Source organism: Numenius arquata, chromosome 1, assembly GCF_964106895.1.
Source record: "Numenius arquata chromosome 1, bNumArq3.hap1.1, whole genome shotgun sequence".
In the NCBI taxonomy this organism is placed as follows: domain Eukaryota; kingdom Metazoa; phylum Chordata; class Aves; order Charadriiformes; family Scolopacidae; genus Numenius; species Numenius arquata.
In genome coordinates this window covers 72,892,240-72,919,660 of record NC_133576.1, presented here as the reverse complement: position 1 = coordinate 72,919,660, position 27,421 = coordinate 72,892,240, and the positions used below count along the sequence as shown (strand labels likewise).

Below are 27,421 nucleotides of genomic sequence, written 5' to 3'. Positions count from 1 at the left end.
TAATTCTTGAGTTGCAGTTCAGGTATCAGCTGCTTTAACACAGCTTACACAGACAACCTAAAAAATTGTTCCACTACTGTTCTCCCAACGTGATTTTCCACTGCACCAGAACTGCTGCCTACAAAGATAAGCTTCTGAAAGCAAAATTTTACCGGATAAAGACTATCTAGCTTTTTTCATAGAAATAGTTACCCAAAAACCAAGAATAAGCAATTAGAAAAGTCTACATTCCTATGAGCAAAATATACATTCAATAGAGACCAAAATTGCCTGGTGACACCAGACTCTTGTCCTTCTTTATTCTCACTCTCAGTTCCAGTTCTTGAACAAAACTTAATCTTTCCAAGCTCCTCTAAATCTCCTTGCACTGTTTTATCTTCTGCCAGAAATGTCTCACTTTTCTGAATAAAATTTCCCTGCAATAAATAAATTGGTTCAAAACTGAACATTTGGCTTTGGCAGCTGTATGACATTCCCTTTAATCCACAAATGTTATGTACTCTTACACTGATGAGACATTCTATTCTCACACGCTCACAGACACACTTTCTTCCCTGCCCCCCCCCCCCCACCAGATAACAATAAAATGCATCAACAAATGTCAATGGGAATAATAGTAGCCAAATAATTTCCAAAGATGGAGACACACTGTGGAGATTAATATCTGTACTGGAGCCAAGTTTAAATAAAGGAAAAATAGGTTCAAACCCACAGATCTGAAATTTGGAAGTTTAGCCACAGAGTTCTCGTTACCTGTAGATCAATACAAATTTAAAATTTTATATTGCTACTGAGTTTCAATAAAAGTGACTATGCCATCATTGTTTCATATACAAGTTGAGTTGAGAACCACACAAAATATTTAGTATTTGAGAGCTTCTTGTAGTACTTTAGTACTAATTGCAGTCAAAATTCAAGAGTGACAAACCACAACTCTGTTTTAAGTAATACTACAACAGAAGTAGACAATTTCTTCATTATCTAGATTAGATCTTAGAGTAGCCAATAGTGTTATCAAATCTGCATCAGGCCTCAATGAAAAAGGTTCCTGAAAGAAAACTCATAGGTAAATACTGAGAGTTGTGGAGCAGTGTATGAAATGAGCGGCCAGTTACAATCACTTGGCTCATCAGAAGTAGGAGCAACTATATAAAAATTCAGAAGTTACCTCAAGGCGGGGAAGAGAATAGGGAGAAGGGGGAGGACGCATGCATCCCTTTTGCCCCCTGGACCCCTGGGAGAACTTACAGAAGAGATATCGCTTTTCCTTTCCTGCATCACAGAACCTCTGAATGCTTCAAGCGACTAAATACCAAGCATTTTTATTTTATTTGTTCTTGTTCTTAAGCTCCTTGTTGAAAATTAAGGTCTGAGGAACAGGTCTTGGGCTGAAGTGGTATTTGATGCCTCATTCCTGCTCGTCTAGTGTGTTATATATTTAGGTTTGAAACCTCAGACCTGAAACCTAACAAAACATTGAGGAACCTAATAAAATTCAACAAGGGCAAGCGTAGGGTCCTGCACCTAGGGAGGAATAACCCCATACACCAGTACAGGTTAGGGGCTGACCTGCTGGAAAGCAGCTCTGTAGAGAGAGACCTGGGAGTCCTGGGGGACAGCAAGTTGACCGTGAGGCAGCAGTGTGCCCTTGTGGCCAAAAAGGCCAATGGTCTCCTGGGGTGCACTACAAAAAGCATGGCCAGCTAGTCGAGGAGAAGTTATCTTCCCCCTCTACTGTGCCCTAGTGGGGCCACACCTGGAGTACTGTGTCCAGTTCTGGGTCCCCCAGCTCAAGAAAGACAAGGAACTACTGGAGAGGGTCCAGCAGAGGGCTACAAAGATGATCAAGGGACTGGAGCACCTCTCTTACGAGGAAAGGCTGTGAGACCTGGGTCTGTTTAGCCTGGAGAAGAGAAGACTGAAAGAGGATCTCATCAATGCTTATAAATACCTAAAGGGCAGGTGTCAAGAGGATGGGGCCAGACTCTTCCCACTGGTGCCCAGTGACAGGACAAGGGGCAATGGACACAAGCTGGAACACAGGAAATTCCATCTCAACATGAGGAAAAACTTTACTTAGAGGGTGCCAGAGCACTGGAACAGGCTGCCCAGAGAGGTGGTGGAGTCTCCTTCTCTGGAGACATTCAAAACCCACCTGGACATGTTCCTGTCCAACCTGCTCTAGGTGGACCTGCTTTGGCAGAGGGGTTGGGCTATATGATCTCTTCCAACCCCTACCATTCTGTGATGCTGTGTGATTCTGTGAAACCAAGATTTAGTTCCAAAAAAGTTAGCAGTACTGTGTGACTGCATTAAATGTTGCCCTCTGTTTTTTTTTACTCTTATTTTTTGTTATATATATTTTGTTACCTTATTTTTAATGATTCTACAGAATCAGTCAGGGTACTGGCTCAGGATGCAGATGCCCAGCCGCCACTTACTGGCCAGAATCCTTAGTCTGACTAGTGGCCTGCTGTGTACCGTCATTTTCTTCTGCTTCTCCTGAACCACAGCCAGGGAGCAGGTCACAGCAACCTACTGATCTCTCTGCCACTACCTTTTTTCCTGCAGAACACACAGCAGCAGCCGCTCCTCACACAACTGGACATAAACTCAGCATACATACGGGACACTCCCATTTTGGCCACCAGTTACATGGTTACAGCTCACAGCTCAAGACTTCCCGAAATTTCAGCAGCTCATTGTACTCAAAAAGTATGTTACAGCAGCCGTGCCTGAAGCACAGGTCAGCAGTTGAGAATGCAAGATTCCATTATCCCTCTGATGACAAATTCAATTTCTAAAGAGCACAACTGTCAAAACCTTGCTTACCAGCCAGTTTCAAAACCAGTTTTATAAACATATACACATACACACCAGGTCTGTAGTTCTAGTCAAAACATTAAAGTAAACCCAAGGATGTCACACCCTTTTCTTTTGAGATAAATGTTTTAACTTACCACCTTGATCTTCATCACCATAAACCAGCACTCTCTCTAGCAATAATGGAACAGACCTTTCCAGATCCTATACAAATCCAGAGCTGGTAGAAAATGCTATTCAGTAATCTCGAGGGAGAACTAAGAATGGAAAACTAATACTCTGACTGTTTAATCTTGAAAGACAAATTCAGAGATCAAATATAAACAGAGGTCAGACCCTCATTCAACAGCATTTTTTGGGCTGGTATGTGATAACTTGAGAACTAATGGTATGAGACAACCCATCTTATCAGGGAATGTGCTAAACCCAGAAAGACAAAAACCTACTGATTTTGGTGCAAGATAATTCAAAATCAGCCTCTTGGGAAAATCCGGGTCCCCCAAACTACCTGCTGCTTCAAGCAAAGGATCTCTTTAACAATACCTGCAATAGCTTGCTTGCATCAGAGCAGATACTTAACTTACATATAGGAACATGTCTGTTAAGATATCAGTATTTCACATTAAAAAAAAAAAATCTGGCTACAGGTAAATTTTATAGGACAGTGGGAAGAGGTGGAACAAAGAAAAGAAGTGGTCACAGAGAAAAGAAGTGCTAAAAGGAAACGCAAAGACTCAGACTAGTGAGGAAAAAAAACCCGTGTGAGTAGCAATGACAGTAGCAAGGGATTTGTTGGAAGGATTGCACATACAGCTGCCGAATCAAAAAGCCAGAGTAGGTTCATTTAAAAGAACGGGAGGGGGGAAGAGGGTGACAGAGCAGGTAGAAAATAAGCTGCTCAGAGGGTCTATTATGGTGAACAACTAAGAGCAGCTGGCACAGACAACAGGCTACAAAATAAGAAGGGAGAAGATGAGAAGCTGCAGGGGATCCCTGAAACAAAAGGGTGTGAAGAGAGAGCACAAAGAAAAGCGGGGGTTAAACCCAGGAGACTGCAAGGAGCCTGTGATGTCTTAAAATGAGACTCTCAAACTTCAAATCAGGGAAAGAAAAATAGATGGTAAAAGGCTTGTGTCTGTATGTGTGGTATTCTATGCTTTGCATTACTACTGGCTTAAAAAATAAACAACACAACAAGTTCATTTGCTCAGTCCTCTCTGCTTAGTACAATTTGAGCTTTGTTACTACAGTGCAAACCGTAATTGTAATCCAAGATTAATTAACTAAGTTATTAGAAACAGAATTCCACGGCAAATATACCAAGCCAACCTTTAAATATTTTCTGTTCTGTGAAACCCACCAATTTCAGCAGTTATTCAGAGCACCTCTGGGTAATGTGCACATAAAACCATTTGCCAGATACAAAACTAGATGAACTGCGTATACAGTCCCTTCCCATTCATTAAAAGGCAGTATTTCAGCAAACTGAACTGATTTTTAATATCATAATACATTTGATGTAACACATACCATTTGAATATGATGTTATATGGAACATGTTAAGAGCACTACTGAAAACACACACGTTTCCAGGTTTAGCTGTATTTCTACTACACACCAATTCCAATGCTAACAATGAATCATTTAAAATTCTGTCAAAGCCTCCACACCAGAAGAACTGCCTTCCAGCCACTATCAAATGGAGACACAAGCCTTCGACTGATTTTTTAAGTGCCCTATGCCAACACCGGCTGCGTGCCTGCTTCTGCAAAGTACCACCTCAAGCAGTCAGCCCCACAGAGCTACCCAACAGGCACGGAACCCCTCAGAAACCTGAGGGGAGGGCATCTCCAGGAGGCGTCTGCAAGCAGATGGCAACAGCTCTTTCATGGGGCAGTTAGACCTTGGAATAACTGGGTGAGTCAGCCTCAGATGCTAATCCGCTTCCTCCTTCAGGAGGGTTTGAGATTACTGACCCATCCCTGCGCTGATACAGCCCTATCGCACTACACAGAGCTGGCACAAGGACTGCTCCCATGCCCCGCATCCCGAAAGCCTCAAGGTGACTTTCCCCAACCTTTGCCTTTATGTGCAACACTCACCTAAATGACAAATGCTTTCAGTGTGTCAGGATACCCTCCCTGTGATGTATTTTAACTGCATAAAGCTATCTTGAAGAGCTTCTCAAGATCGTATTCTAAGCCACAAGTTGTCCCTCAAAAGTGCAGTCCACATTCAAATCTTTTAACTGAAACTGGTGTAACGCACGGATATGTTTATTTAGAAACCACAGAAATAGGGGCTCAATAACCAGTTCTACCAGTGGCATTCCTCTGAACACTGGGGTCAGGGCAGTAAGGTGGGTCACCGCACATTTTGTGCTCAGTTCACAAACATACTCGGGGACAAGCTTAACCTTAGCTTACTTGCATACACCTATTTCATATATATAGCTTAACTCATAGCTATATTCACGAGCAACATGGTAGATTCTTTTCAGCAGACAAAGCTTTCTTTTGGCTCAGAAAAACTGACACGCTGGATGAGAAGACAGCCAAAGTCCATACTGGCTATCAATCCACAAAACTACTTCCACCAGGAAAATCATGGTCATTGTTTCATTTTTACTGAACTGAATTCTCATGTATTGATGAAAGCTGTACAGCGTTCTCTGATGAGGAATCCATATGGATTGCAGTTAAAGTACACTGCAAAGGCCATTTATGGGCCATAACAGGTTCTTTTGATTTCTACAAACTTGAGTTGCACCTGAAGCTACCAAAGCTGGAAAAACATTAGAGACAAGTGATTATTAATAATCTACTTTGATATTATTAGTAAATAAAAGCATGCCTGTATTTTCATGCAAAGAGCTACTATTACTACAAAGAGAAAAAGAAAAAACCTCAGTAAAAAAAAAATCTTTAAAAGTACTAAAATGGCATAATTCAGGGAAGACAAATTTATTTGGGGGGTTTACCTGTGATTATGGGGTTATAGGAGCGGGATCAAAGTGTTCTTCCTTACTGTCCACAATTACAGGTTAGAAAGTATTATGCCATAAGCATAACATAATGGGCAGTATTCTATAAATTCATTTATTATACTAAATGTCTGTAAGTATATTTAAGTAATGCTGAAGTTGCATTCAAAGGCTTAAAATCAACACTTTAGGCACCTGGGAAAACTGACGTAATTACAGAAAACTTTTCTTTTTTTTCAGGGAAAAGGAATCCAGACATTCACTCTGTACATACCTTGCATTCTCTTAGCTACTGTCAGAATCAAAACTTCCCATAACTCACTCATACAAAACACTAAGAATAGGCATTGTTTTCCTTGGTTTTAAACTTGGGTTTAAACTCCTCAAAAATCAACAACTACAAACATGCTGATCCACAGAAAAAAACCAAAAAATATTGGTATTTGATACATCACAGACGGCTTCATCAAGTTGGAATGTCTGCGGTGCTTTTACCTCTTTAAACGAGGAGGAGGATCAGTCTCTCAGAAGCTGTGAGCAGGTCCCCAGTCTCGCAACACAAGGAACGCATTTGTGTCTCGGTTGTTCTGGTACCTTTACAGACTGGGCTTTCCACCAAACGTTGTGGTACTGTAGCCACTGACATCCGATCACAGTTTAGCAAATCTGCTGAGTACTAAGAAACCGATAGCTTTGCTTGTACCTGTTTGCTTCTGATCTCATCAATCTCCCTCCTGCGTACAGATGTATCCCCGAAGAATCCAACAGTACATTCCAGAAAGATGTATAAAGTCTCAAAAAATTATACTATTAAAGAACATTTCCCAGAAGATTTTATCTATAAACATTATTGCTAAAACACAAAAAAGAACTTCTAAAGGCACATACTAATACTGTAATCACTTTTCAAAATACTCTATCATGAAAACACACGATGCAATTTATTTTTTGATTCCAAGACTGTAAGTGACTGAGGAACAAGTTAAAAAATGCAGAACACCACTACATGCAATATAATGTTCCAAAATAGTTTAAATGCTTTTATGATAGTTTCAGATTTGCAACAACTGAACGATTGCAATAAATTGCCAGAACATTAGACTTCATCTGTAAATTCATATTAATCTGATTGCAGAAATGACAAAATTTTTGTTTAAATAAACAATGCCTTTCCATACAGTTCTCTTCCTTAAAAAAAAAAAAAAAGAAAAAATGAATGAAGGAAAAAAAAAAGGAAGGAAACAACTGAAAAAAGCCAGCTTGCCCAGCTAGATAAAAGATCAAAAGATGAGCTGGCAGATCTTGACAACCAAATACTAATTACGCTGTAGTTCTGACTCAACAAGGTGCTATAAGGACACGTTACTGTCCCTGGTTCGGTGAAGTTTAAGAGCATTTTGAGTGTTATTTGTGAATATTTACTCTGCTGCCAACTGTATTTCCTCTTCAAAGGGCAAAAGTTTTACAGTGTTCTGGTTCAACAAAGCATTTTAAGTGTAAGCTTTACTGGACCTACACCTATGCATTCATTTCCTTTCAGGAAAGGCATTAGAATGCTCCATATTTTGCAGAATCACATCTTTAACTAGTTGAATATAGTCTATCGGAAACATGTACACAAAGGATGGAAAAAGACATAAAGTATCCATATAGAAGTTAGATTTAATTTTGTTACTGAAATTAAGTGTTGTCTAATGAGACACAGCAAGTATTTTGGGTACCCGTAAGTTCTGAAAAAGGAGGAGGAGGAAAAAAAAAAATCACCAACAACAACAAAAAAAAACCAGAGACATATACACATCTGGTTGGCATTCAAGGATCACCTCCTCCAAGCTCAGGAGAGGTGCATCCTGAAAAAGAAGAAGTCAGGCAAAATAGCCAGCAGGTCTGTGTGGATGAACAAGGAGATGCTGGACAAGCTCAAGACCAAAAGGGAGGCCTATAGAGGGTGGAAGCAGGGACGGGTAGAATGGTCAGAATATAAAGAAACTGTCCGAGTGGCCAGGAACCAGATCAGGCAAGTGAAAGCCCAGGCAGAACTAAATCTAGCCAGGGATATCTAAAACAATAAGAAAAACTTCTACAGATATGTCAGGGACAAAGGCAAGACTAGGGAAGTTGTGGGCCCTCTCCGGAAGGAAACAGGAGACCTGGCCTCCCAGGATATGGATAAGGCTGAGCTACTGAACAACTTTTTTGCCTCAGTCTTCACCGGCAAGGGCTCTAACCACACTGCCCTAGTCACGGAAGGCAAAAACAAGGGCTCTGCGAACGAAGAACTGCCCACAGTAGGAGAAGATCAGGTTCGAGACCACCTAAGGAACCTGAAGGTGCATAAGTCCATGGGACCTGACGAAATCCACCCACGGGTCCTGAGGGAGCTGGCGGACGAAGTTGCTAAGCCGCTTTCCATCATATTTGAGAAATCGTGGCAATCTGGCGAAGTTCCCGCTGACTGGAAAAAGGGGAACATAACCCCAATATTCAAAAAAGGAAAAAAGGAAGACCCAGGCAACTATAGGCCAGGCAGCCTCACCTCTGTGCCTGGCAAGATCATGGAGCAGATCCTCCTGGAATCTCTGCTAAGGCACACAGAAAATAAAGAGGTGATTGGAGACAGCCAGCATGGCTTCACCAAGGGCAAATTGTGCCTGACAAATTTGGTGGCTTTTTACAATACTGCCACAGGCTTGGTGGACAAGGGCAGAGCAACAGACGTCATCTACCTGGACTCATGCAAAGCGTTTGACACTGTCCCGCACGACATCCTGGTCTCAAAATTGGAAAGTCATGGGTTCGATGGATGGACCACTCGGTGGATAAGGAACTGGCTGGATGGCCGCACTCAAAGGGTTGTGGTCAATGGTTCAATGTCCAATTGGCGGCCAGTGACGAGTGGTGTTCCTCAGGGGCTGGTACTGGGACCAGTGCTGTTCAACATCTTTGTCGGAGACATGGACAGTGGGATAGAGTGCACCCTCAGCAAGTTTGCCGACGACACCAAGCTTGGTGGCGCGGTCGACACGCTGGAGGGAAGGGATGCCATCCAGAGGGACCTGGACAGGCTTGAGAGGTGGGCTTGTGCAAATCGCATGAAGTTCAACCAGGCCAAGTGCAGGGTCTTGCACTTGGGACGTGGCAATCCCAGGCACAAATACAGGTTGGGCGGAGAATGGCTGGAGAGCAGCCCTGAGGAGAAGGACTTGGGGGTGTTGGTGGATGAGAAGCTCAACTTGAGCCAGCAGTGTGCACTGGCAGCCCAGAAAGCCAACCGCATCCTGGGCTGCATCAAGAGAAGTGTGGCCAGCAGGTCGCGGGAGGTGATTCTACCCCTCTACTCTGCGCTCGTGAGACCCCACCCGGAATACTGTGTCCAGCTTTGGAGTCCTCAACACAGGAAGGACATGGGCCTGTTGGAATGGGTCCAGAGGAGGGCCATGAAGATGATCAGAGGGATGGAGCACATCCCCTATGAAGACAGGCTGAGAGAGCTGGGGTTGTTCAGCCTGGAGAAGAGAAGGCTCCGGGGAGACCTCATAGCAGCCTTCCAATATCTGAAGGGAGCCTACAGGAGAGCCGGAGAGGGACTCTTTGTCAGGAAGTGTAGTGACAGGACAAGGGGTAATGGTTTTAAATTGGAAGAGGGGAGATTTAGATTAGATATTAGGAGGAAATTCTTTACTGTGAGAGTAGTGAAGCACTGGAACAGGTTGCCCAGGGAAGTTGTGGATGCCCCATCCCTGGAAGTGTTCAAGGCCAGGCTGGATGGGGCTTTGAGCAACCTGGTCTAGTGGAAGTGTCCCTGCCTATGGCAGTGGGGTTGGAACTCGATGATCTTTGAGGTCCCTTCCAACTCTAACCATTCTATGATTCTATACACCCCTACACCCTCTGCCAACTGAGATGGTCCAAGTAGTTCTTCCTCTTCTCCTTTCTGTGAGCCAGTATCTATTCATTGACTTTCTGGGAAGTATATAAAACCTTTGCCTGCTGAAAACACCTTCACTTTGGGCATGCTTGATTCCCCTCCCCCCTTCTTGTTTTAAAGGGTAGAAGAAAAAATTACTCAATAAGCCAAATATCACAAAAATAAGTTCAACAAATAAAGATGACTCTAAATCCGTAATCCAAATTCCATACATCTATTTCCTTGAACAAAGCAGTGGGTTATTCTTTTCATTATTTCATAGAACATTGAAATGAAAACTACTATAAAACAGGACAAGAAAGAGATTCCGAAGATAAAACTCTATTTAGAGTTTTATATTACAAATTTGAAATAAATACAAAATTTGGGCTGTGGTAAAATACAACCTTAATTTTGAGTAGAAATTTTAGTAGGAAAATTAGAATCATTATGGTATGATTAAGTCTATAGTTTGATGAATCATTGGCTTTAGGATTGTGTGTTTGTTTTGTTTTTACATTAACAGCCATTTCACAAACATTTTAACTTTGCTACCTACAGGACACACAAAAAGTATACAGAAAACTTACTGGAGTTTCTACTCCGAAAAATTATTACAAAAGACTTCTCACTATTAGCCTTTAAACACAAAAACAAAGTGTTCAAGGCTGCATTCTGATCTGTTGGAAAGGCCAGGGTTATAACTTTGTCTATTACATTTGAAGACGTATATCAGATAATCTGAAAGTGTAGTGCAAAAGCCCATTGTAGCACCTCAGAGATATCATAGTACTTCAGAATTTCCTTTTCAGTTTGAAGGAAAATTAATCATTTGCAAAAACATACGTAGGTGTTAAACTTAAGACTGGATTGCATTTTTAATTTTAACTGGTTCACCTGCGCTTTATTAAACAAATTAAGTCTAATCTCAACATCTGATAACACTTCGTTGAACAAGCATTTAAGAGAACTCACAGCAAAAAATCAAGGTACCTGAGGACTTCATACATTGCTTTTCATTTGAAGGCTCCAAATCATCAATAATTAGCCTTCAAAACTTCCTTCTGAAGAAGGTAACATTGTTTTTATTTTATAAATAGAGAATTTGAGTAACAAATAATATATCCACCTGGTAAAATAATGAATGAAACTAAGACTCCTAGTTTTCTGCTTCATGCTGTGGTCACTACAATGCCAAAAGTTCATTCAGTGTTCTGCTTTTTTGCTTTTTTTTGGTACAGTTGTAATGAGGTTTCATTTTATTAAAAGTTTCTGTTAATAAAACTATGCTAAGCCACGGAGATCAACTACAGTTACTAAAAACAGACAACACGGTACATGAATTAACTGAAAGAAGATATTCAGACTCCACCACAATATGAATCCTATGGAAAACATCGGCTTCTTTCAGTTACCTCAGGTATTCTGCGCCAGCCCAGGAAGATACTCCATATATACTGAATGCTAACCTTATTTCCTCTCAATACTTTATAACCTATTACTTAGTTTTTAGAATTCAATCAAAAAATAATATTAAAGCCTGCTCCACCACAGGCTATGGATGGCCGCTACTCCTCCGTACCTCCTACACCACCACATCCTGCCTACAGCGCATTCAGGGGAAAACATCCCAAGTCAAAGCAGTAGGTAACAGGAGGTAGGAGGCAAAAAACTGTGGTAGCAATATCTATTGCTTAATTAATAATCTGAGCCTATCCTTTTTTCCTGTCTTTTGAAAGTAAGAACTAAAACTCACTTGTCTCAGATCACTGAAGGCAAAAGACTTGCTATTTAATCATCCATCCAGCAGTTTAAAAAAAAAATTTAAAAAATTTACAAGTAATACACTCTATGAAAGCAAACCCAAGCAATACATCCAGTTCACTCATCATCTTTAGTTACCAAAATAACCACTGAACTTGAACCACTTACCTTTGGCACACTGTTAAAAGGATCCAGGCAGTGAAAGGCAGGACTCTCCAATAAAGTTAAGTACACCACTGTCTGAAACAACAAACACCACATATTTTAGTTTAAGCACTAAACTTAGTAGAACTTTAGCAGTTTTCATCCTATCAAAATCTCCTAAGAGAGGCTGAAGAGCAGGCAGCGTGGCTCTAACTTGATCCACCTATTTAGCAAAAATAGAATCCATCTTCATATTTAACTTTTCTCAATGAATACAAGGCCAATTTAACTACAGACCACCTGAACCATTTAGGAAAGAAAGCAACTACAAACCCAGCCATCACAACACAGAGAAAAATCAGTCAATAAGTGGAATTAAAAATTCAGCCCAGTTTTAGAAAGATTACATTTGAAAAAGGCCTGTTATTTACTGTTTCCTTCACTTTTACATGGATCAGTTTAAGTTGCCTATAATTCCTAAGAAAAGGGAAACGCTGTTACACGTAGAAAACTGAGGTACATCAGTAAAGGCATTGCCTGCAGTTTTGGAGGACATGACTATTTCCACCCAGGACGCGCTCGCACACATTTGGATGTAGAATCCAGCTGGATTACTAATGCCTGTGGTTTGGGGTCCTCTGGCACAAGAGATACTGACTCAAGGAGACAATGAAGTTGGTCGGAGGGCTGGAAAATTCCATTAATGGAAATTCTGGCGAGATGTAAAGAAGAAAGATTTCACCACAAAGGTGGCTAAGCATGGCCACATGCCCCCTGAGAAGAGATCGACCTTCTTCTTGAGGGATTCTCCAATTCTCCTGGACATGGCCCCAGCTGTGGCCTTTGCTCTGCTGGAAGCTGGATGGCACCAGCCTCCAGTGGTCCCTCCTGGCCTCCATTGTTCTGTTAATTATTTCTAGCCACAACAGTAACCTTTCAGAAGGGGCTTGAAAATGTTTAAACATTTATTTCTGTTTTTAACAACACCTCTAACTCCATAGGATGTCTGACATATTCAGGCAATGTAAACCCATTAAGATGCAATTCAAAAAGAAGGAAAAAATTCTGAACATCTTCCTTCACTGCAGCCCCCGGCTCATAAGGACAACAGATTACAACTCCTACTCAACCCGAGGCCACTCATGCGCAAATGTTTCTGTTTGAAGTCCTCTCTGAACAGATTCCAATCAGTTGCCACTATACAAAAGCATCCTACAAAGAAATTCTATTAAAAAGAGCAATTCATCCAATGATCCCATACATCATCATGAAGGGGGAAAAAAAAGTATTGACAAGTTTATTAAAAATTTCTTACACAGATATTTAAAATCGGGAATTAGACTCCTACCCATAACAATTGGAGTAACAGAACTACGAAAACCAGTTTGTTAAACATTTTAAGCATAGATGTATTGTTAGGGGATAAAGCGTAAGAGTCCCTGTCCCTCAGCTCTCCACCTGCTTCCCAGCAGCTGCAAGAGGAGCCAGGGCATTGCTAGCCCTCCTGAAAAACATAGAAGGTAAAAAAAAAAAAAACGGAGGAGAGCAAATTACGAGGAAGCATTACTCAGAAGAGTCTCCTCATCCAGGTCAGTGCCTGAATGAAGATAACGCCTGTGACAGCAGAGAGCGGATAGGACTGAAGAGTGATCTACCCCTTTTCTCCTCTACCCAGGTGCTGGTTGGAACGCCTGCTGCCCCACTGCCCAACTTGGGGTTTCAGGTTTCCACAGACACAGACTGTGGTCAACCACACTGTTGTGATTTGGGCCGTGTTGGCCAATGACAAGATGACAGATGCTCTACCCCACCTCTCACTCCAAAGATAAGAAGAAGAGAGATAAAGAGATTTATGAGTTTAGGAAAAATTAAACTACTTCAGTGAAATAATAATAAAATAAAAAAGAAATAATGAAACAGATACAATATATACAAAACCACATCAAGCTCCCAGGAAGATGTCACTGGCAGGCACTGGGAAAGTTCCAGACTGGTCTCAGTAACAAATGAGAACCAGATTCTGGAACTCACTGATGGGGATCGAAGGCAGACGAACTGACAGGGTCCTCCTCATTGAAGAAGAGCCCTTGAAGAAGAGCCAACCCGACCCCCTTGATCCCTCAGCTTTTATACTGATCACGGCAGATGAGATGGAAGACCCTATAGAATCACAGAATCATAGAATTGTCAAGGTTGGAAGGGACCTTTAAGATCATCCAGTCCAACCATCAACCTAAGTCTGACAGGTTTACTCTATAGGTCACTTTCGGTCACCTGACCTGCCCACCCCTCCCCACAGTTCAACCCCTCCATGGGGTAAACAACCAGGTCAACTGACCCTGATTGCCACAGCAACAAGTGCAAGCAAGAGCCTTTCTCACTGAACAGAAAGTTGGCTCTGCTCCGCCCCAAACCGGGACACACTATCAGTTTTCTAGCCAGTTACAGAACTTAACCCTGTTCTCACTGAAATCTGCTCCATATTTGAAATTACAAGACATATCTCCAGTAAACGGGAAAGACATTTTAATAAAAGAAGCAACACCAAAACCCTGAGGCAGGGCAGATCTATCTTCCTATCGGCTGAATATTTTGTAGTAGATATTTTTATCCTGTCAATAATGCAAGAACGTTTTTAATATTAAGGGGGAAAGTGAGAAAATAAAAGTAATTTTGGTTTTTGTTAAAAGATCTTATGAAGATTACTATCCTTCCCTTTCCTACCTCACAAATCATCTCCTGCCCATTACCATCCACCACTGACGTACTGTACCGAGCTTCTGACTTCTTTTGGTATTTTTTTTTCCAGTTTTGTTCTTTAAATACACACCCAAAACCTCTCTTAATTATTGCTCCTACCTTCACAAATGCACATTCATGAATAGAACTTGCATTTGAAAGTGAGCTGAAAAACAGTAATGTTAATCATCAATACCTGAAAAACTAACCTTGTATTTATTAGTCAACTGCAGAGGAGGTACAGTTGGGGAAAATAAGAGTCCAGATTCCATCTAAACACATAAGAGAAGAATGAGTCATGTGTTTATCTCAATATAACAATGCTAACTTCCTTCTGTACAGCAAGAATAGTTTTATTTTTGCAGCACAATTAACATACATTAAAAGTAGCTCAGAATGTTAATGGTGATAGCACCAAGAGTTGAAGGAAGAAGATGCACAAGAAAAGCTCATTCCTACCAATACTTTGACTGAAATAAAACTCTGTTAATCTAACAGACACATGAGCACAAGATGCAGACTGGTCTCTGTTCTCTCCAGGCTCAATTCCATTGCATTGTGACCCCCATTTCTGTTTTACTCCTGGTAAAAATCTTCACTTTGCTATGGAAGAGCCAGAGGAAGTTTTCTGCTACAAGTCACACCAAGAGTCACCAAAAGAGTAACCAGTTTCCATTGCACACCCCCGCAGCCCAAAGCTTTGCCTGCACTGTTGTGACTTGCAGAGTGACTCAAACTCAGGATGGAAACCTGGACCACAAATAATTCACTTATACTTTAAATACGTTCCTTGAAACAATCTTTCAGTTATAGAACTTCAAGATCTCTGTTCTCAAAGGGCAGTAAATGGAAACAATGGTTAAGGTTTGGGAGCATCTGCTCTGGGCAGAGGGTTTGCACCGTAGGTGGGGTTTTCTGGTTCTGCTGCTATGTCCTAGCAGCCAGCACTCTAGATAGCTGTATTTGATAGTAAAGCCAGGATGGGGAATAACAAAATAAACTCCATCAACGTTCAAAACCCTTGGAGAACGTGGCAAATGCTTACTGTCCACCCAAAAGACAAACTGGCACATTAGAAAACTTGGGAAATGAAGTCAACAACTTTTTTGAAAGGCAGCAAAGCAAATAGAGGCACAGAGCTGGGCAGTCATGTCCCATGGTATCACCAGCACCCATTACTTCTGTACCATCTAGTGTGATGTCCATTTGTCATATCTCAATCCTAATATCAATAGTACTGCACTAATGTCAGCCCTGCTGCATGCAAAATCCCACGGTTCCTTACCACTCATCACTGCCTTCATATCCTACGCTTACCGCAAGGCCCAGAGCAGAGGAACAGAAGATGACAACAAGGAACAGAAATGGAGGAGTACAGGAATTGGATGGACACATGATTACAAATATGCAAGGCAGAAAGACAAATTTGCCTGTTTGAACAGCAACCTCACTTTCATTTGTTTTCGAGACCAAAGGTCCTGCAAACACAAGTTTGTCCTGCACAGAAATCCCACAGTAAAAAGCACTTTTGAATAGTCAGAAATAAAAGTTTGAACTTGATGCTTGCGAACAAGTACCAGAAGATAAGTATCAGTAACACCTAATAAAATAAGCACCTTCGATTTAACCGTGTAATCTTTAAAGATTACAACCTTAAGAATAAATTAGTGCTCTGGTAATGATTATATTACGAGTAACATCCAAAGTTATTAGCCACCTTTCCCTTCACTAATAGCTCTAATGTGCCCCATTTTCTATTTCCCCATGGCTAAAATCCAGATTCAGCCTTACAATGACTATTTCAATGACAATTCTCTCAGGCTCTCTTCCCAATACCCGACCACCTCCTATTTAAATTCTGACATGAAATAGCTAAAATAATCTCTTTGATACTTAATATGCTAATACACAAGAATGACCTGACCATAAACCTGTACTGTACAGAGTGGGAATTTAAACTCCAATGGTAAGGCATTCAAGTGACTCTGATAACTATGATAAAATTCAACAATTGACGTATTACTGGTGACCTTCTGGAGAACAAATGAAAAGCATCACATTAATACAAATTCTCCTGTGGAGAAGATCAAGCTGGCAATCTGCCAGTTCATTACACCATCTAGCTCCACTCCAACATTAAATATTGCCTTCCTTTGTAATTGACTGAAATACTCTGGAGCAATTGCAGGTAACCACTTTGGGCTATTAAAGTATTCCATTAAGACTTCTCCATTAGGCAGATATTTCAAATGAAGTTACATCAAAATAGGCTATGTTCAAAATATTTTAACTATGCAGACAATTGGGCAAGCACAATCCAGTTCCACAGAGCAGCCGACAGATCAGCTTAAGCACTCAAAAGCTCAGTGCCTGAATTCGCTTAAAGGGAAAAGAAACCCACCATGTTTATTCAAGACTCCAGTATATGGGTAGTATTTTAACCTCCTAGTCACATATACCCTCACAAAATTCACTCGATATTACCTTCTTCTAAAGTTAAGAAAATGGTAACGTTAAATTTATGCAACTATTCTTTAATTTGGATAAGTTAAGGCATTAACTTAATACTACATTTTAAAACAGAAGTACAGAACAGTGAGAAAGCAGAACGCAGGACTAGATTCACATCGTATTTAAGGTTTCAAAAAGGCAGCAAATTGCAATGTTGCATTACAATGTGTGTAACAGTCTGAAAACAAACAAAAAAACTTAAATCCTTTCATGCTATATATTCTACACAACTAAGCTTTTCTTCTCTTAAGATTGTAGTTCCTTAACAGCGAGGAAGCAAGTGAAATGGGGCACAAGAACAGGTTCACTGCCTTGCATGCAGAAAAGCCTGCCAGATACTTAAAACGCTGGAAAAGATTTAAGCCTGTATGCCAGCTGTGAAAATGAGCCTAGCCCTTGACGCAAAGGCAAACATCTGTGTTTAAATGGGCTTTTTTAAGCAGTCCAGGTTTGGAGCCATCACCAGAGGCTGTAAGGGTTAGCCTAAGAAATTCGGACCTCTTCTGAACAGTGCACAAGCAGGAGGTTGTGTATCTTCTCTGTGCTTCTATCTGGCATGCAAGAGCTGTAGTACACCTCCCGGCCATGCTGTTTATGTCAAAGATGAAGCGATTAGACATGTATCATTGGTGGCTCAAACAACTTTTTTTTTTTTTTTTTTTTAAAAAAACCATATACTTTGGGGGGTGGGTAAGGAGAGGAACGCAGCTACAGAAAGCGTGCAATGGTTCACACCTGAACCACGTGCAACCAAAGAGGCTACACTGACCTATATTCTCATTTAAATCCTGAGTCAAACGCATATCCTCCTCAGATTCTGGTGTGTACATGATACATTTTCAAAAAACAAGAAGATTTTTTACATCTACTTGCATAACCACCACCTCCCAGTCTGCTCATAAAGCACAAGTAGTTCATTTTCTAAATAGTATCAAAGATTAAAAGAAATACTGTATTTCAAAAACCAACTTCCAATGCCAGCTTCCTCTGTAGTTGCAATCCAAATACTAGCATATTTTGAAATGGGAAAGAAATGAGGATTATATCCATTAGTGACTGCATCTGCTAGGAATTCCACAATATATACTGTACAGATTCATGTTATTTTTTTAAGAGGAAACACATGCTTCTTACGTTCAGATAGAAGTTTCCTCCAAAGTCTGAGCTATTTAAAAACCTAATACTGATACCAAATTACTACCTAAACTCACTGCAATATGCAAATTTTTTAATTCCTGGCTTAAGCAGGATTTTCCATCTTGATACTTATTGATATTGACCTAATTCAAATTTGATTATGCTGAGCTGCAAACTTCCAGTGCAGGCCCTGCATGAAAAAAACAAAACAACCACAAAGCAGAGCAGAGAAGTCATGAATGGGAGGCCAGGAAGCCTTCTCCCAGCAAGGCTAAAAACCTCTTTGAGAGGACATGAAATATTGCAGCTTCAAAACAAACAAAAAAACCACAACTAACAAAAACCCCCACACAACTCTCCTTTAGACTGATAGTCAAGCATCAAAATAAATGCAAGACGTGTCCAGTCACACCCTGCAAGCTGAAGGAGGCTCACTCAAAGGTACCCTGTCACCAAAATAGCCCCAGTTTTTCTAAGCAATCCGATTCAAGAGCCATCTGTTAAAGAGGAAGTATTCAAAACTCCATTTCACCTCAATTCCCTTTTTTTTTCTTTTCTATTTACAGTAAGGAATAGGAACTCACAATCTTTCTAATTTTCCTTATTTAAGGGTTTACAAGCTGGCTATGTAAGCGCATGTATAAATATCCCTAAAGCCCATAGAGAAGCAAAGGTCTTGATTTATGCTTAGGACAGCTTTAAACACCTCAAGATCCCTTCAAATGTATGCTGAAAGACCTGAATTACCAATTATAATTGAAGATAGACAAGCAGAAACGCAACGATATGTACAGAGGCTGTTCTTAAACTTGTCTCACAGTATCTTTAAGGAAAGGAAAGGCTTAGGCTTCAGCCTTAAGTAGTGCTTAACCAAGGAAGCTTCCCAGGCCATGGTTGGAAAACGAGATGATTATTTCGGTTTCTGTAATAGGATACCGTATTATTCAAATTGCAGATTTGATTTTTAGAAACATCTTAGCATTTATAGCTAGATAACTTTCTTCAGCACTTTAAAATTAGTATTTTGTACATATAATTTAACAATTCATCCCACTGGAACTTCAGCCCTTTTCTGATTGATACTTTAATTTTTTGTTCGTAAAAACTGCACAATGACAGTCTTCTCCATTAGGTAAAATCAGCTCAGAATCTCTGAGAACTTGAATGGTTAACAACTCATTAGCCCAAGCAGCTCCTTCACAAATCTATTTTTATTACTGCATCTTTGCCATTAAAATAAATACATAAAGACATGTGAGACCCACCGAATCATACAAGTTCTTCCAAACCTCTCTACTTGAGTCAGAGCTTTTAATTCAATACTTGTGGATTTCAGGGCTGTGAAAGATGACTAGAAACAGCATATTAATATACTCTTTACAGTAATATAGTAATCTGCACTTGTAAATTACTGAAAACATCCACCTCCACTGGAAAAATGCATTCACAGATACCTTTTGTAGACATGAAAACCACAGATTCCGATGAATTAGCTACCACAGAAGGAACACTAGGCAGGGACACATGGTTGCCACTCTTGGCTTGGGAGAAAAGTAAATAAATCTCCTATCTACACAGTTAGAGCTTTGGGGTGAGATGTAACAGAAAACGGACTGTAACAGGGGCTACAGAGAGACTAGAGATTGAGTCAAGTAAGGCAGACTTAGCCCACTGGCAATTTGAAGTTAAAGGCTGACTGCAACCCTTATTAGAGCTCCTATTTTCATAAATTATTCATTCTTTCTTAGTCCAAAGGAAAGCTTTTCTGTGTGTACATTCAATGACATAGCTTGTCTGTGCCAGAATAGCACTGTCTGAATTCAAAATAACATTGCCACTCCTTCTCAGTGGTAAAATATATGGATAAAGTGATGTTAAGAGGCATAGGTCAAGGTCAGTGGTTGTCTTTGGAATCAGCAGGCAGATATGGAATTGGAGGAAATGCACAGAGCAGATCCTGCCTGATCAAGGAAAACATTGTCAGAAACAATTTGAGAACTCTCAAACAGCAAAGCAGCAACTTGGTACATGATGCCGATGGAAGGAAGTCTGGTCTGAGCACTTCCCATCTGTTGTAAAAACAGTCACCACCAACAGCTGCAGCAATCACTCCCTGCGCCTCAGCCCATTTGCTGAGAATGTTTGGGTTTTACCCTTCCTCCAGGTGCACAGCCCCCAGGTATATAAGGATGCTGGAGGCATTACTGTCCAAGTAGAGTATCTTACTCTGAAGAGTATGCAAGCTCTGCCCTAATCTGTTCAGGCAAGCTGCATCTGAAGTATGGTCAGCATTTCCCTTTGACTGGATGGCAGAAAGAAGTCCATGCCCAGTGGCCCTCAGGTGAAGAAATCTATAATGACTTCAGCTGAGTGAGCAAGCAAGCTGAAGAAATCTCTCTCAGCCACCAACAGCAGAAAGAATAGAAATATTTACTGTTTACTCAAACCCAGTCGAATGTTGAAAAGCACAAGGCTGCAGAACTCCCATAAACAACTGGAACCCATTAGTAAAATTGAGGGAGGGGAAAAAAACTCAAAGACCACCACTGAAACTGGACTATGTGCAAATAGTACCTGGTGCTAGAGTTCAGTAATGCACTGACGAAAATTATCTTCCTTGGGAGGAACGAGACATTTTTGTCCCAATACATTAGTATATCAAAGGATGGGAAAAACTGGCATTCTAGATTTAAAGGGGTTTTTTCAGTCTCTTCTGATGGCCCAAGTGAAGAAAAACACCAAATTTCATGTGGTTCAAGTGTAAAACTATCATAACTAGGGGTTCACAATAAAGAGCCAAAAGTAAGACAAACACTTGGAACTTAGAATGGCTTTGGTAGGTGGTACATGCTAGTCAATGATGTGTGGTACCATGACTGTCCTCTTTGGACATGTCCAATGGCAGTCCCCAAAGTCAGCACCTTCAATGTGCAGATCAAAACAAAACCACTGGGTTCCTCAGATCCACAAAAAGGAGCAAACGCCTGAGTTGCTAGGATCGCTACTTCCCAAGAACACAGAGTCCCCACAGAACACCTGCTTTTTCTTCCAAGTTAATCATCAGAAACCATTGAAGCATTTCTGGATGAACTGCCCCAGAAACTTTGCTTTAGGTTGACAACAAGAAAAGAAACATTAACACAGCTTTGGTTCCACTGCAGTGTATAGCAGCCCTAGCCACAGGCGCTGCTATTATTGCTATTTGAAAGATAACTAGATATTCCAAAGTCTCATAATACCCAAATAAAATTTGGCAACAGCCTACCTTCTGAGGTTTTCAGCACTGATTTTCTCCCTTTCATGTCTTGTACACATTTGATGGTGTCTTATTGTACTCATTTTAATCACGCCAATTCAGTGGCAGACTACAAATGAAAATGCAATAGAAACATTGCAGGCCCTGTAACAATAGTCAAAACAAAGATTTCCTATGGCAGCTGTCAAATTAATGACATCTCCAAAGCTATCTAAATACAGTATCTGGGCAGAAATCCAATTATGTCAATTCTGTCTGAATACCCCAAAAGAAAGTCCTACTGGGGTTAGAAATGGAAAATAATTTTAAGCGCAGATTAGCTACATAAGCAGTTCCGCACTCGAAACCAGAACAAGGGAACAAAAACCTAAAGGCATGACATTTATCTGGACACGAGGGAGCCGGGAAAAAGAACTGTTAGACATCTGGCAAAAGGTCAAAGCCAATTACCTTGTCCAAATTTGCCCCCAGGATAATAGCTTCCAGGTTCATGTCTTCGAAATAAGATGTATTGACTCCAATAATTAGAAAGATTTCTGGTTACCTCTATACCCTCCCTCCCACTTTGGGTTTTCCAAAACTTCTTTTTCCCAACAAAATATTAACAGCAGTAGAAGAACATGCCAACTTCCAATAGAGACAAACTAAATTTATCTAAAACCTACATAAAAGAAAATAATATTCTCCCTCACTTAAATATTAGGCAGCAGTGACAAATGGTATTCAGGGCTTTTATTTCAAGAGTATGATTTCTTGCTGCTTTTGCTGCTTTCCTTAAACTACTGTAACCACTGATTTCCCTTTAGCCTTGGAAATGCCTGTGTTACCACTTAATTACATGGCAATTTCAGTTTGCTGAACCTTGCCACAGGATTCTGTTTATTTGTAGTTTTAAAACAGACAATGATTAAGGTGGGGGGACAAACAGCCTTTTAATTCAACAAAGAAAAAAAATGCAAGAATTTGTTTTCTTTCTTTGCAGGCATATTAAAATAACTGCTTTTGAAACTACAGATAAATACGAATTTATCTGTTTTTAAAATTAAACTATTCAAGGAACTGCTACTAAAGAAAAAACTGCACGTGCTAAATATCTAAAACAATATATATTGGTTAGTAAATATGTTCTAATGAGAAACCTTTATCTCTAGTATGAATAGACAAAACTTTAAATAAATATAATTGAATGGTGATGAAACACAGCAGACTGATTTACACAAAGTTTCTAACCCTGATCCATCCACATACTGGAGAGAACACTTTCAAAGGTAAGGATAGAACACACTGTACGTATATTGCAAGTGCTTCTGCCATCAACATGATGTCAAATTCAAGAGAGAGTAAACCATTCATTATGAATGGGCCTACATTTACAATTGCACACTTCAGGCTGTGCTTCTTACACAAGGACTCACACAGTTAGAGGCAGGGCAGTTGTTGCTGTTGGATAAGGCAGTTTTTCCTGAGCACAGTCATGGAATGGTTAGAGTTGGAAGGGACCTTAAAGATCATCTGGTTCCAACCCCCCTGCCATGGGCAGGGACATCTCCCACTAGACCAGGTTGCTCAAAGCCCCATCCAGCCTGGTCTTGAACACTTCCAGGGATGGGGCATCCACAACTTCCCTGGGCAACCTGTTCCAGTGTCTTACCAACCTCACAGTAAAGAATTTCTTCCTAATATCAATCAGTAACCCACCACATTGTCTGATGTTAAAGCATCACTTCAAATATAGACATAGTAATTTTAACTAAACTTGTTAATAATATACTTTACTGTATTTTCTTACAATGAAAAAATACAGTTTATCTAAAACAGCTTCCAATTGAACCATGCACTCAATGAGGCTGTCAGAAACATTTTGGCAAAGCCTAGAACAAATTTCTTCAGCTTCATATTATTATTTTTTTTATTTTAAGAATATATTCAAGGAATCCATTTGTTGCCAGTTCTTTATTACAAGAGATTTCATTTTTGCATTTGCTCTCTAGAACACACCGAGCACAGTACCATGAATCCTCCTTTATGTCACACGGGCACTGCAAATCCAATTACTACTCTATTAGGTCTCATTTAAATCCCATACGGTGTGACAATAAACTGAACGAAATGAGCATGAGCACGTTTTTCAACTATCTTTACAGTATGACATAGGTGGCAATCACAGCTTAATAAAATTTCATTTACAAGGAAGGTAGCTCTGAATTTTCTCATTCTCTGCCAGTCGTTTCAGGGAGACTTGGGAAATGCCACTTGCTTCTTCCCACTCTCCCTTGAAGAAGCCAGGCTCTCATCGCTATTTCACGCTTCTCAAACACCTGAGCCTTCTGTTTGTGGCACAGAAGTTCATCTTGGTGCTCAATGCTTAAAACACAGGCAAATCCTACCAACCACCACCTAGTGAATTCAACTTTAATCCAAAGGTGTCACAGTTCCTTTTTTAAAGATTTCCTGGGTAAGGAACCCCTTGACGTAGGGTAACATTGGGTTGGGAAGCAGAGAGGGGAGAGCAAAACAAAACCTCACCATTCTGAAGGGTACTGAAAAGACAGCAGCATTTTTAAGTAAGTTCTTATCCTAACTGGATGTAAAAAACTATCATTGCTAAACACGGCAAAGTAAATTTGCACAACTTTCAAAAGCTCTGAATACTTCATCACTTCAGCGCAGTTAATTTATGGATATATTATAAATATGTGCCCCTCTACCTCCATTACAGTATTTCCCAAGCTTGTCTCACTATCCAGCAACTACTGTTTATAGATGTCCAGGTCTGCCCTTTCCTTTAGGAATTCAAAGACCCCAAAGAAAGCAAACAAGAAATTTCTCTCATTTGTAGTAAGTTGTCGCCAAAGTCAAAGCTCTCTCTGAAGGATGCAGAAGAGCCTCGTTGAAGAGCTGCTTCTTAATAGCTGACCTGACTAGATCATCTTCCTCAAGCAGGCTAGAAATCAAAATGTCATGCTGACATTTAAACACATGATCTGTTGTTAAAAATCAAAAGTCAAGAAAACATATGCTGTCCACTTTCGAACATATCCCCCAAACACTTTGTTGCTAGAAGAGAAAGGTTCAAAGTTTCAAGAACAGACTTTTATATATTTCAGTCATTCCATTAAACAATTTTAGTTATAATTTTATTAAGTTTTGTCCTTTACATGCCTAACACCAATAGCCAGTAAAACCATGAGAAACAGGTAAGTTCCAGGCTGAGGGAGAGAAGATGCTGATAGGAGGGAGGGTAATTAAGTCATTTCAAGGTTTGTGCTCCAATTCTGTAATTAGAACAGGAAAATTTGGGGCAGAGCTTTCTCTTCGTGGAGGAGATTATAAAGACAGTAACATTATTGATTTTCTTCCCTTTTTGCCAGAAAAGGAAACAAAAGGCGGAGGCATTTTTCCATGCATATTACTCAATCACATGGTCTTTTCTAGTGTATTTCCACGGGTTTTTTTCTGCGTGCTTTTTAAAATGCCTTCCCCTCTGCTTTGCCTAGGGTTTGCTCCAATTTAACTTACTTTCATCTGAAACTACGGGCAGACCACATTAAGGAACAACAGGAGCCAAAGACCACAGACCCTGACTTAACTCCATCTGCAACTTTCAGCAATATAACAGACCTTAAGGAACTTACAAAAATGTGAAGATGCCAGCTTGACCCAAATGTCTTTGCCTGAAAATGAGTAAGATACTAAGAGCATCGTCTCTTTAGTTTAGATTAGTTTTTAAATCTAATAAAGAACTGAAAATACTAAATTGTACTTTTATACTTAAACTTTGAAAACTCTGTTTTACTTTGAAGGAGACAGAACATTCTCCCCTCCTTTCTACATGATTTTAATTACATTTGCTTTCATTGTATTTTACCATTCCTTTCAGCAGGCTATGATAGCAAATACAGATCCTGTAACAAGAACTTATTCTCTTGGGAAGTTACACCTCTTGAGCTGCAAAAGAGCAGAAACATTCCACATGCTTCAGAACAGAAACCCTACTGACATGAAACCTAAGAGTAACAGTCTCAGAAAACCAGTCAATTGCTAAAGCATACACACAATTTTTCTTTGAAAAATGTTATAACAACCTTCCATTTAAACCAGCTATATCACAGATGCCACAAGTGCTTTCTTCTTGACAAATATAAAGTAACAGTTCCCAGTAAAACCCAAGAATTTTCAAAACTAGAGCCTAAATACAGACTATGAACATATCAAGTACTTAAATTATAGCTACTGTATTTTTAGAAGCACTAGGTACCTTAAGGAAGCAGTACAACAAGCTTCAAGTTCTTCGCACATTTGACATATGGTAGCAAAAAAATTATATATATAAAAAAAAAAAAATCAGTCCAGGAACAGACATCCTGTGCAAACAGGATTCAAAATCCTGGTGATGGTCCAACAGTCAGAAATAAACATACCAGAGTGAAGCAATATCAAGGACGAAAAGCATGATGCATCATCTAGTACTGGTTCTGCCCCCTTATGGGGTACACCATTAATTCATTCCTTTGCCAAAAAACAATTCTCATCTTACGTTTTACTAACTGGTAGTAACTTTACATGTGCAAACTTATTTTTTCAACTAAAATCACCTTGTCCTTCCTGCTGATGACAGGCATTAAGGATCGCAAGAAAGGTCAATCGATATTTAGCATTTCAAAATACAGATGGACAAAGAAGACTGTTTTTATTACAGTACTACCTTACTTGGTGAGACACAAAGGAAACAGAAGACAGGGGAAAAAAGTAACCCTTCAGAGCACATACCCACCAAAATTCCCTCGTATGGGTTTTTATGCCAATTACTGATCAGTAACGAAGCTTTGAAGAAGACAGTGTTACATGCTTTGCATAAGTTATGTTTCTGAAGCCAGTTTTAGCTTTCCCACCTAAAAAAGCTGGCCAGATTCACCACAGAAACATGACTCCTCTTTCCTTACAGAGTACAACCTAGTGGGAGCTTCAAATGAGCACACTGGGTCTCAGAACCAAACTCAAAGCTGTCAGAGAAAAAAAACCTCCATTTAATAACGCTTCAGATTCTTGAAGGAAGGATCACCTCAAAGGAGGGTGATATTGTTTCTTCTTCCATCCTTTTAATATACCCACAGGCAAAAAAACTTCTCTTTCCTCTCAATGCTCTCCCCAGAGCTGGGAGGCAGGAGGACTGCCTGGGCCTGCTCCTTGAAGAAGAGTTATGCTGGCAAGCAGAAGAGTAAGTAATCCCACATAAATGCCAGCTTTAAAGAGTTCTTGGCACATGCTACTCAGTCAAATTTATGATGTCAAATTAAAGAACGAGCCATCATACTAATACACACACATCCATAACCTCTGAAGGCATCTTGTGTACCTATATAAGAGCTTTACTGTCCCCAAAAATCAACCACAGGACTTCTGTAATTGTCAGCAAGGCAGGATTTCCCGCACAGCTCTAAAGACTGACTCAGGCTAACTACCACCAAATGTTACAAAACAACTCTTCACTAAAAGAAATACCAACCCAAAACAAAACAAAAAAAAACCCCACACACGTATGGTTTCAAAGAAAACTTGCAGAACTAAAAGTATTTGTAAGTTGACGGCCTGAGGGCAGCATGAGTTCGGCTTCAGTCTACAGAACTTCTCCAAACAATACTAATATGTAAACGAGAGTAAAAATCTACTAGGGATATGTCCTAGTTGGTAGACCATGCTCATCACGTTTTCATTACTGCCATTACCTGCAATATCTAAATTAAAGTTTGGAACGGCATGCAATCACATCTTAATTTTATTGCAGAGAGATCTGCCAAATTGCTCCTCACTGGTGTCTTCAAAGATTACATCTGCTATCTGAGCTCTCCTTTTTAGTAAGTGGCTGGTAAAGACTCCACACCTTGAGTACAATATGGAGTGGGAGGCTGGTGTGATAACTCACATGAGAAGGTCGAGCAGTGCAAAAACAGAGGGAAAAAACAGGACAAGAGCAGCCAAAATCTAAGAGGAACAACACTGAAAAAAACGCAGAAAGATTTTACGCTATTAGCAATTCTCTGCACGGACAGGGAAGGAAAAATACATACAGAAGTGCTATGCAGAGTTTAGTTTTCTTAATTAAAATGACAAAGCACCATTAATTATTACATTTTTTTTTTTTAAGTATTCAGAACAA

The 27,421-nt window shown here is 40.1% G+C and overlaps 1 protein-coding gene across 1 annotated transcript in view; it reads right to left on the bottom strand.

The window, feature by feature from the left end:
* Nucleotides 1–27,421, bottom strand: part of NCK2 (NCK adaptor protein 2) — a 90,332-nt gene that overhangs the window by 46,571 nt on the left and 16,340 nt on the right. Inside the window, exon 2 of the mRNA XM_074153402.1 lies at nt 11,646–11,717. The gene's annotated coding sequence lies outside the window, so the exon portion shown is untranslated. The remainder of the gene's footprint in view (nt 1–11,645; nt 11,718–27,421) is intronic.